This window comes from Camelus dromedarius, chromosome 18 (genome assembly GCF_036321535.1).
Source record: "Camelus dromedarius isolate mCamDro1 chromosome 18, mCamDro1.pat, whole genome shotgun sequence".
NCBI classification, from domain to species: domain Eukaryota; kingdom Metazoa; phylum Chordata; class Mammalia; order Artiodactyla; family Camelidae; genus Camelus; species Camelus dromedarius.
This window is the reverse complement of record NC_087453.1, coordinates 29,005,886-29,017,225: the sequence shown is the minus strand read 5'-3', so window position 1 is coordinate 29,017,225 and position 11,340 is coordinate 29,005,886.

Sequence of the window (11,340 nt, the reverse complement as noted above, 5' to 3'; positions counted from 1 at the left end):
GAACATTTGAAATGTTGCCAGTCTGGATTGATATATGTTCTAGGTACAAAATAAGCATAACATCAAAAAAGAATTTAAAATATTGCATTCGCACTTTTAACATTGACTATATTTGAAATAATAACATTTTGGATTATGGGGTTAAATCAAGTGTATTATTAAAATTATTTTCATCTATTTCTTTCTACTCCTTAAAATGTATCTGCTGGACTTGTTAAATGTGGCTCACATTACGTTTCTGTTGGACAGCACTCATTTAGAATTTCAGAGATAAAAACCAGGAGAACCAGAACCAAAACCAAAACAGGTTAAAAATAGTTTTCTCTGGAGAGTAGGACAAGTGTGGAGGGAAATACTTTACATTTTCATTTTGTGCCCTTTGCTTACTCTGAATTTTTATTACCATTTCCATCCAGTATTCTTTAAATAAACATTTAATTAAATACAAAGAAAAGATAATGTGCAATAAATAAAGATTATGTCGCTTTTAAAGAGTAGATTAACTGGGTGGAGAAGAGGCAGAAATCAAAAGAACAAAGGGAGGTAAGTAATGTAGATTAAAATGTGAAAACGACACAGCTCTCAATATACAGGAAAAGAAGGAAAGGAATGATGGGTAATTATCATTGGGAAAGGAGGTTAAAACTATAAAATGTATCATATTGATCAATAGTGCACTTTTCAGTTTAAAACTCAACTTTAGGAATCATTGGGCAGTTTCCTACAGATTAGATTAAATAATAAATGTAAAATAATTAGTTGATGATGTCATCGTGATGATAGTTAATACAAGTATATCTATCTTTATGATTAAGTTATATGTACATGCTCCAATTTAACAGAGACTTGGTTGCAATCGCTCACTTTACTAAAGAAGTTTGTCCTTAACTGAAAAAACCAACAAAGAACTTCAGAATTGAACACCTTTAAATATTATCTTGTAAAACATTATCTTGTAAATTCAACCTCACAATTTTACAATGTAACAACATCAGAGAAAGATGTTGAGATTTCTATTATAATTACAATTATAGAAAATTTACTAATATTAAATTTACAAATAGCATTTAATAAAATAAAATGCACATTGAAAATTTCTCAGACATTAATTATATAAAAATAAATTAATTTTAGTATTAATTGGAAAAAATATTATGAGTTCAGTCTTTTCCTCATGATGGAGAATATATTTTCAGAGGTCACAGTGAGGAGAAAACGTCTCTGTTCCTTTAAGAGTTAGTTCCATCAAAATAGTCTGTAAATTTTTCAGAAGGGTAAGCAGAAATGTAACATTGATATAAACCAATTGTCCTTTTGAATCACTGTTTTTAAATACTGTTTTCTCCATAATGTGATCTTACAAAAGAGAGAACTATATTCCTTTTTCATTTTTAGTTGTCTTTAATTTCCACTGGAATATCATTTCTTTGGCTATCGATACATGCATACCATGGCCTATGCTAACAGATTAACTTTCCTCAGTCATTGAGGTATTGGGATCTGTTGATAAATTTTTATAAAAACAATATAAGGGGGGAGGGTTCAATCCCCAGTACCTCCTCTAAAGTAAACCTAATTAACCCCTCACAAAAAAATAAAACATAAAAAACCAAAAACAAACAAAAATTACTTAAAAATTTAAAATTAAAGAATACGTTTTGCTAGGAAAAAGGGATCAAGAGATTCAAATAAAGGAGGAATATGAAAATGGTCAGGCTCAGAGAAGATTACAGCAAACCTCACCAGCTCTAAAAGCTTAAAATTCAGTGTGTCTGGCTAGTGTGAGATCATGAGAGCATAAACTGGGATGCCTTTTCATATCCCTCAGTGTAGAAACTGAGATAATTTTAAATGTAGATTGATTTCTGACTCAAGACTAAAAGGATCAGAGAAATTCTTTTCATCAGACATAAGGATCTTGGGTTCTTATCCTAGAGAAGATTTATGTAAAAATGATTAGATCTAGAACTAGTTATAGTAGACAACAGTGCTTTAATATATAAAGAGAGTTGCTGACATGCATTTTTATTGATGGGTAGATTTCTTTCTTTATGTAAATCAGATCATAGTTTGGATGGCCAAAAATCCTATTCAACTCTTCATCCCAAGGTGCTCCCAAGATATATTTCCAATTATTTAAAATGCATTTAAACCCACTGCAGTTGAGGCTTCAGTCAATTTAAAACTACTGTGATATCTCCTAGAGCTAAATCATACATTTAATATCTCTTACCTTTCAGACCATCAAATCCCGTAAGACTTAACCATAAATCTCTCCACTTCCACTCCGTAATGACTTGGGCAGAAACATTCTGAATTAAATGATGCTATGACTTGATTTATGTACATCTGGACTTTCAACCCCATGGCTTCCCAGCACTCTATCAATCTTCATAAAGTCCTGGTAACAGACTTGAAAAGAGCTGCAATGCAGTGAGTTTCAAATAGGTCTGGGTTTTTGCCAGTGTTACAAGATAAGAAGCCGTGTGACCTGGCCCATGCGGGGTAAATGGAGGAGTGATTGTTCTCTGGGCTCAGCGGCCCCTGAGCTCTGCTCAAGTTAACACCACAGCCTGCAACGACTTTTAGCCAACATGTCACTGCTGAGAAAAGTTGAGGGGAGCTTGGATGCTTGGACTTCTTTAGTATTTCTTTTATGATGTTAAGTTGAAGCTGCTAGAGCCTGCTTGCATTTTTGCCTTTTTAATTTATTCAGATAGAAGCTCCCCACCAGGCCTAATATAATTCAGTAATTCTGAGAATTGTATTATTGTTCCCCATATTAGGGGACCATTCCTCCCTATAAGGGGATTAAACTGTCCAGTTCCATTGACATCAGGTTTGGCCATGTGACTTGCTTCGGCCTATGAAATGTAGTCAGGAATTCTAGACGCCAGTTTTGAGCAGAAGCTCTAAGAACAATCGTGGGGTTTAACCATCATTCTCTTCCCTCAACCACTGCTCCTTCAGCCTGAGTGGGTTCCCGATGGAAGAGCCAAAGCCCACCTGTGATTAATCTGTAAAATGAGCAAGAAAGAAAACTCTGTTGCTCTAAGCTACTAAGATTCAGGGGTAGAGTGTGTCTTTTGTTATTGTAGCATACCTTAGCCTAAACTGACAGACACACTCAGCATCCTTTATCGAAACTGTAAAACCGTCGGAGCATGAATAAACCAAAAAAAGTCAGCAAAGTCACTCTCTTTGGCCAATGAGAGTGATACCCTATTTCTCAAAATTTCTGCACTCCTGGCCTATCCTTCTTATGTGTGCTTGGAAAATATTGGAGACTGGGCATCCTGCTTTCAGGATTGCCAAATGCCTGTACTCTGGTAATCTCCCTTTTGCTTGCCAGATTGGAGACAGGTCTGGAGTCTTAAAGTCTGGAGATATCTCTCTTCTCATTTCATCATTGGTGCCAGCACTAAACCAGCCACAGCAGACTTCTCAGGCAAGAATTTACATCTGGGGAGATTCTTGGAAAAGCAGCCTGCCTCAATTTATAGCAGGGCCTGCAGGGATGAGCGGCCATGGAATTCCAAACAGCACACTAGTCAAGTGAAGGGGATTTATGTGTGGGAGACCAGTTGGGCAGGTGCAGTCTCGATGGAGCTCGTAGTCAAGGGGAGTGTAATTCTGACAAGTATGGGGTTTGTCCGAATCAAAATAGGATGTTATCAGGGAAGACCATCAGGCCACAAATCCTTAAGACCTAGGTCTAAATTTAACTCTACCTTTCATAGCTTATGATATAAATGTCACTGCCCATTTTTATCTCTAAAAATGGCTGCATGCGTCTTTCAGCCTGCCTGGGTTTTAATTCCATCAAAGCCACTTTCTGGCTATATACCCTGGGGAAGCTACTTAACTTCTCTGTACTTCAGTGTCTTCTGCTGGGAAAGCAGGACAGTAATTGTACCTACCTCATATTGTCATTGCAAAGACTAAATGAGTAATTGGGGTAAAATGCTGGTAAAGTGTCTTAAGTGCTCAATTAACGTAATCATCATTAGCTATCTTTGCTGTCTCAAGAGGTTGCCAAGACTCTTGAGTGCCTAGAAAGAATTTTGCAAACTTGATGAAGCTTTATTTTTCTTGTCTCTTATCCCTCTTTTGGCTGTACCACATAACTTATTTTTCATTGATTGTGACTTTTTGAGGGGTAGCAATAATTTAGGATGCTTAATGGATTTGTTCAATAAGACTGAATCTTCTTTTGAGACCTTTGGAGTCAGAAGCAATTTGTCTCCACAAATCAGTCCTAAAATGCATGTCAGATGTGGTAAAATCTTCACAATTTGGTTGATTATTTGTGTCGAATTTTTTTTAATCCCAAGATGACTTCCTTTCTATACCTAGATCACTTTTCAAATCATGAAGACTGATTTCACCAAACCAACACTAACATGATAAATCCCATCACAGAGGAAAAAGAAAAAAAAAATCCATTCTCCTTGCATGAAACAATGTTTTCAAGATTCCTCACTGTTTATTGCTATTTATAATTCTCCTCTTTCCTTTAGCAGGGCTAATGCGCCTTTTAAAAGATGTTTTTGAATTTTACAGGCTTCTTTGAAAATTGTCTGCCATGTTTCTTTAGGAAGTTAAAGAATAATTTCATTCTAATTTTCCCCCAGAAGATAACTGTGGAATAATTCTACCAGAAGTTGGAGAAATCAGGTACACTCTGAGGAGCTTTCCACTGTCCTGTTTTTAAAGACTTCCATGCCAGTGAGTATTTCCCTCTCCTGCTTGTGGGTTAAGACATCTTTTTCAAGCCAGTTGAGATAGATCAGGTATCTACTGACTAGAGAGCCTTCCTTGAAAACATCTTTATGAAAATGACATGTTGGTCAAAGCTTTAATCTGGGACACAAAAACTGAGTACTTCTTAACTCGATGAGATAATACAAGTGATGGCTCAAGTTCAGACAGAAGAGATGAAGAAATAACACTCATCTCCTGGAGAATTCAGAAGCTAGGGATATGTTTTTGTCCTGTGATTTCTTTTTTTTTTTTTAATCTTCTTCCTCTGCTTTTTCAGGGCATTACACATAGCAATAGCACCATCTATTGGCCTATTCTACCCATTGATTTGCGGTCCTGAAGATTGTGGCAGCTACCTGACAGGTGTGGAGAGCATGGTTCCTGGTTTCATTTTTAACATCCTACCTCTGTTTTCTACGGAGTAGCCTCACTGTGCAGTTTTACAGTTAGTGCAACAGCTCACTGCTATTAAAAAGACATTTGAAGATAAGTCATTTCTCAGCTCCTAGACTCTTCTTCAAAACAAGTTGTATTAAGCACCATAAACAACAAATTCTTATTAGTTTTTCTGTTACAGCGGAGTGTGAATAAATAAGCCACCTCAGAGGCACATAAAGTTAACTGTTTAATAACACTAGCTCATTAACTAACCTAATTCAGTTTTATTTCCTTAATCTCAGGTGTTTCTGCTTGCAGGAATAGACATAATAAACTTTGATCTATGAGTTCATATTAACTTCTTGTTTAAATGGAACCAGAGAGTGTACTTGGTACGTGTTTGCGGTAGAATCCTGGAAGAACTTTATGAAAAAGTTGTTCATTTGAAAAGACCCCACTTGGAGAAAGCATGAAAATTCAGTTTTGTTACTATTTTTACTGAATTGTGAAATTGATTGACCAGATGAAATATAAGTCAACGATTCTTTTGAAGTTCATTGTAAAGCTCTCTCGACCAAGACCGACTTCTATAGAAATCATTAAATACTCATCGTCTCACCACAGCTTCCTCACATGTGGCTCCTTGAAAGCAATGACTCCCACACAATAAGGGACTGATAAATATTTGAAAAACAAAGAAAGGGAAGAAGGATTGCATACAAGGACTATGTAGCCATCGTGCATGTAGATCAGGCTCGAAGCAGAACCAGAAATCCCCATGTGTGTGAAGTACTGAGGGTGGACTTCTCAGGAGAAAGCCTGTAATGAAGGGGATGGAGCAGGTCAGGAAGGATGTGGTCTTAGGTGAGGTCTAGCTTCTGCCCAGTCCCACAGGCCAGCTCTGGAGTATAAGCCACATCACAGATTTGTATTCCTCTATCAGCCAGTCAGGGCTCTAAGTTTGTCCCTGGTTGCTTAGGGGGAAGATGTAATTTCCCTGGCAAGGCATCCCTTATACACACTGGGCAGCTGTCTAGAGGAGCAGCTGGTAGCCATTAGCATCTAATGGTCTCAGCACCTGAGATGGGCACTCTGGCTCACCTGGGGCATCTGGGTGGAGCTCTGGAAGTGTGACTCTACAGGGAGCCATTTGTCATTAGCTCTGCTCTCGTAATAAAGTGAGCTCCTGGCAAATGGTAAGTAACACGCTGTTAGTCTTTGGTGCTCATCACCCTTATCTGTCTTCATCCCATGCTTGCCTCTCCTGTCAGTCCTCCCCTAAGTCCTTTGCCTTCATACAGTCCATCAGTAGCAGCCTTCTGCTTTCCACTGCAGGGTTGTCTCAAGTCTGCCCTCAGTTCCTCGTCCTTCTTCCTCTTTCTTCTCCCCCTTCACTCAACTGTTCCTTGTTCCTACCCTTTCTCTCATATCTAAATATAATCTAGTATGTTAACAGTCAGATTTAAAGAATAATATTCAGGCTGGGAGGGTATAGCTCAGTGGCAGAGCATGTGATTAGCATGCACGAGTCCTGGGTTCAATCCTCAGTACCTCCATTAAAAAAATAAATAAAATAAAATAATTTTTATAAATTTAAAAAGAAAGAAAGAATAATATTGAACCAATTGCTTAAATCATTGCGAGCTTCTTTCTAAGTTTAACCAGACTAGTCAGAAAAAAAGTCCCTTAAACCCAGATGGTTACTTAGAGTGTGTTTTCTTTCTACTAAAGGATCACGAGCTGGTGCCTCAATGGTTTCTTCTGTAAACTGCAAGCCCTGATCCAAGTTTAATCCTAGGCTGGGAGGCAAGGCAACGTAGACGAGCAATCCTCAGGCCTAGAACCACGTAACTTATTTCAGCTTTAGAATAGATATAGGAAGATGTCTCCAACCTGCCTCACTATATTAATCAAATGTCCCAACAGAAATGAAATCGAATACTTTAAAAAGGATACTTCCAGAAGGTTTTGCTAATAAAGAGGATGCCTACAAAAGTGTGGGTGCAGGGGGTAGAGAGTACAGTTGGTTGCAGCCAAAATGATGAAAGAGGTGAGTGGTCAACAGAACACAGGAGAGAGTCCTATAGAAATGACTTCCTTCCTGACAACAGGTCTCAAGCTGGTGCCTAATTAATGCCTATTTGGAATAGGGCCAGCTATAGGAGAGATGGTATTGCAGCGAAGTAACCAAGGAACGCTCTGGGGCAGGCTGTGGTTCTAACAAATTCTATTTCCTCCTCTTAATAAATACACTTTTCTTTGTGCCTCACAAGTATGCCTCTATTTCTAGCTTTCAAGAGGTTGGTATGGTTCACGACTAAATTCCTAAACTCTAAGCTTTCATTTGAAATCGACACTCTCTCTGTCTCTCCCCCTTGAACACTGCCACTAGGGGTCTTTTACCTTGTTTTGTGACTGTGATAACGCACCGTCATCTTAGTGCAGATTTCATAGTTTGGGGCAACTCTGTATTGTAGTCTAAAAGGAGATTACAGCTCCTTTTCCCCTTATTTTTTATCTTTTAAAAAATAGAGAAGCAAGTCACATCATAAAATTCAGCCTTTAAAAGTGTACAATTCAGTATTTTTTTTTTGTATAGGCATGATGGTGTGTAACCATTACACTACCTAATTCCAGAATATTTTATCATCTCAAAAAGCCACTTCATACCTGTTACAGTCATTCCTCATTTCCTCCTCCCCAAGTCCCTGAAAACCACTAATCCACTGTCTCTATGGATTTGTTTATTTTGGGCATTTCATATAAATGCAATCATACAATATGTGGTCTTTTATGTCTGGCTTATTTCTCTCAGCATAATGTTTTCAAGGACCATTCACATTGTAGCATATATCAGTACTGTAGTTTTATTGCCAAATTATACTTCATTGTGTGGCTATGCCACATTTTATTTATCCATTCATCTTCTGAAGGACATTTGGGCTGTTTCCACTTTTTAACTATTATGAATAATGATGCTCTGAACATTTGTGTACAAACTTGTGCGTACATGTTTTCAATTCTTTTGGGTACTCTTTTCTCTTTAAAGAGGAAATATTTTCCCCTCTGTTTCTCATGCTTCTTTTTCTGGTCTGTTTCAAAAGGGAATAAAACACAAAAATGCTTTCATTTTTCCTTTATCAATCAGAAATACCCTTATCTTATCTAAACCACAGATATGAAAACCAAACTCCAAACAGTTTAAGTAAATCGCTCAGGGGCACCAGCCAGTTAACAATAGAGCTGAGAATAGAAGTCTCTGATTTTTGTGAACGCTCTTTATTCCCATTTTCCCTTATGTTTCTGTAATATCTTGATTCATTTCTCACTCTAAATCCTTCAGTTAGCTCTTGCTGCATAATAAAAATTCCTCAATAGCTAGTGATACAAAACACCAACTATTTATCATTTCTCACAAGTCTTCAGGTAGACTGGGTGGTTTTGCTGATCTCAGCTGGGCTTGGGGGGCGCTCCTCATTCATCTCGGTCTGCTGCTGATCTGCTGGGTATAGTATTGATTACTGCCATGCTCTGAGCACCTGGGATCCTGGCTGGGATGAATTATCACTGCTTCTCCTGTCCTCTCATCCTCCAGCAGGCTAGCTTGGAGTTGGTCTCATGACAAAGGCCGGGTTCCAAAAGAGGGACAAAACACCCAAGTTCTCTTGAGGTTCAGCGCCGGCACATGATCACTTCCTCTACACTATTTGGTGCAGACAAGTCACAGGGTCAGGCTCAGATTCCGGAGGGGGAAGAAACAGATTCCACCTCCAATGGGAGAAGCTGCAAGCTCACATGGCAAAGAGTGTGGATCCAGGGCGAGGTGAAAAACTGGGGCCATTTTTGCAATTAATCTACCACAGTGCTTGTACTAAGAACTGTCCTGCAACAATCATGTGAAAGTTTGTAGGGCAGTGTAACACTGACACTGGGTATAGACTTCTTACTGCAGTAAGATACCTATGCAGAGTCTTCTATGAACACTAGATTCTGGATAGACTACAGTGCGCCACGTCTTCAAATCTACCCCGCATTCTCCTGGTTGCCTCATCGTTTCGATGGTGACTATTCTATGACATGGCCTTTCTGCCTTTCCAAATTCCTGCCATGCTTTGAGCACCAACTTTGGACTCTCATTAGCATCCCGATTGTTCCTCTTGTAACACAGTCCTATAAATTTACTCGCCTGCCCACCATACCCTCCTGCCCCAGCGGACTGAAAGCATCTTGAGGACAGAGCTATTGCTTGATGCAACTTTGTATTATCTAGCACAGTGCCTGGCACCAAGAAGAGGCTTAATAGATGTTTGTGGAATTAATAAACTAATGAATGAAGCCCTAACTGCCTTCTTTAGCACACTGTGGGTTTTCTCCTAGGATTCATTTTACAAATTATCTTTATCACTCACTTCATACTTTCCCCTTTGCAACATATTGTGTGCATTACACACATATTTATACATACACAAGCACATATATTTTTATGTTTTATATGGTTATTTCATTATTCTATTGCTGTTTGGCCTAACTAGCTATCTAATAATAAATGATACTCTTTTCTCAATTTTAATTCTTAACTTATATTCCATTTTTTCTAAAAAGAATTTGAGGTGACATATTTTTCAAAGATACAAACTAGGTCTTTATGAGTAAATATTGGAAAGTGTAGAGGAACCATTTTATAGGAGCAATGTTCTGGAAATCTGATTTATCACAGTTGTTTTAGCAATTATGGTAAATAGGGAAACAAAACTAGAGACCTCATTTCCAGAGAACCTCTTTCAGGAGGAGTTTGCATGGCTTCTTATATAAGGAACCTCACAGAATATAATAGATGTCATCTATAAAAGTCGTTTTGTAGAATAAGCAAAAACATGTTTCACACGGCCATTTCTCATACTGACCTTCAATTAAACCCAAAGTATTAAAGCATAGAAGGCTTAGTGAAGGATTTTCTGTGGGGAGCTAAGCTCAAGTGGTCTAGGACAGCTTATCTCTGGGACTTACAACTCAATGTAATAACAGAGGTTTCAGAATATAGGCTAACAAGGAATTGTCAAGTTCCTGAAGATTGTGCCCTCAAATGTGCGCAAACTTCCTTGCTATTGGAAGGCTTCTGAGATCAATAGAAGAGAGTGGGAAGGGGAGAGATTATTTTGTGCACTATGGTGCCCTCAAGGATGATACAGAAAGGGACGCTGGGGTGACTTACCCATGTGTCCCAGGAAACGTTCTATAGGTCGCTTTGCAGATTATTCTCCACTTGCTGCCTCATTTCCCCCAACCAGATCTGAGCTCTGCTTCTCTCTGTCCTGCTTTATTCCCTGGTGTGGAGAGGGATATTAATCCCTATGGACCTCCGGGACCAGACTCCACCGTTGTCTGTTTTCTGGGTGGATTTGGGAGACAGCACAGGACATGGGATGATAGTAGGAGAGAGAGAGGTCCCTCCTGATTCTCTGCATTTGGGGCAGTGGTTGCCAAAAGGAACCCCCTCTCATTAGGCTCCATTAACACTACTTCCTTTCTCTGCCCCTTTGGGCCCAAGTGCTAGTCTTCTGGAAGCTGTAACCTCTCCCTGTGGGTTCCCCTAACCCTGCCCACATCTCCATAAATAGTCTCTTCATTAAAGCCCCTTGAACAGTCTGTATTGGGCTGCTTCCCAGAGGGATCTTGGCTGATACAGTTGCTAAGCTCAGGTCTGTAACTTCTGAAACATCACTCTGATGAACGAGATTTGACAACATCTCCAGGGCCCTCTAGGGCCTGCCACTGGCATTAGTGTCAAGACATCAGCTGTCCAAGAGGTTTTTCATTCAGCACCAATTATTCTCACTCATTCCCACTTCCTCTGGTCTCAGCTCTCTCAGTAAATGGTTCCACCACTTGCCCAATTGTTTAAATGCAAAGGCACCATTTTTGATCATTCTATTTCTCTCAGCTTCCATCCCTATCTGATCTATCCCAAAGTCCTCTTTCTCCAAAGTATATCCTGAATCTGTCCATTTCTCCTCATCTTCACTGCTAACACCTTAATCCAAGCCTCCATCATCTCTAACTTGGATGGTTCAGTGGCCTCTTAACTGTTTTCCCTACTTCTTCTTTCTAGTTCATTTTCTACTCAGCAGCTAGAGAGGGATTTCTAGCAAGTAAATCAGACTGCATCACTCCCCTGCTCCCTCTAAAGCCTTGCATTGT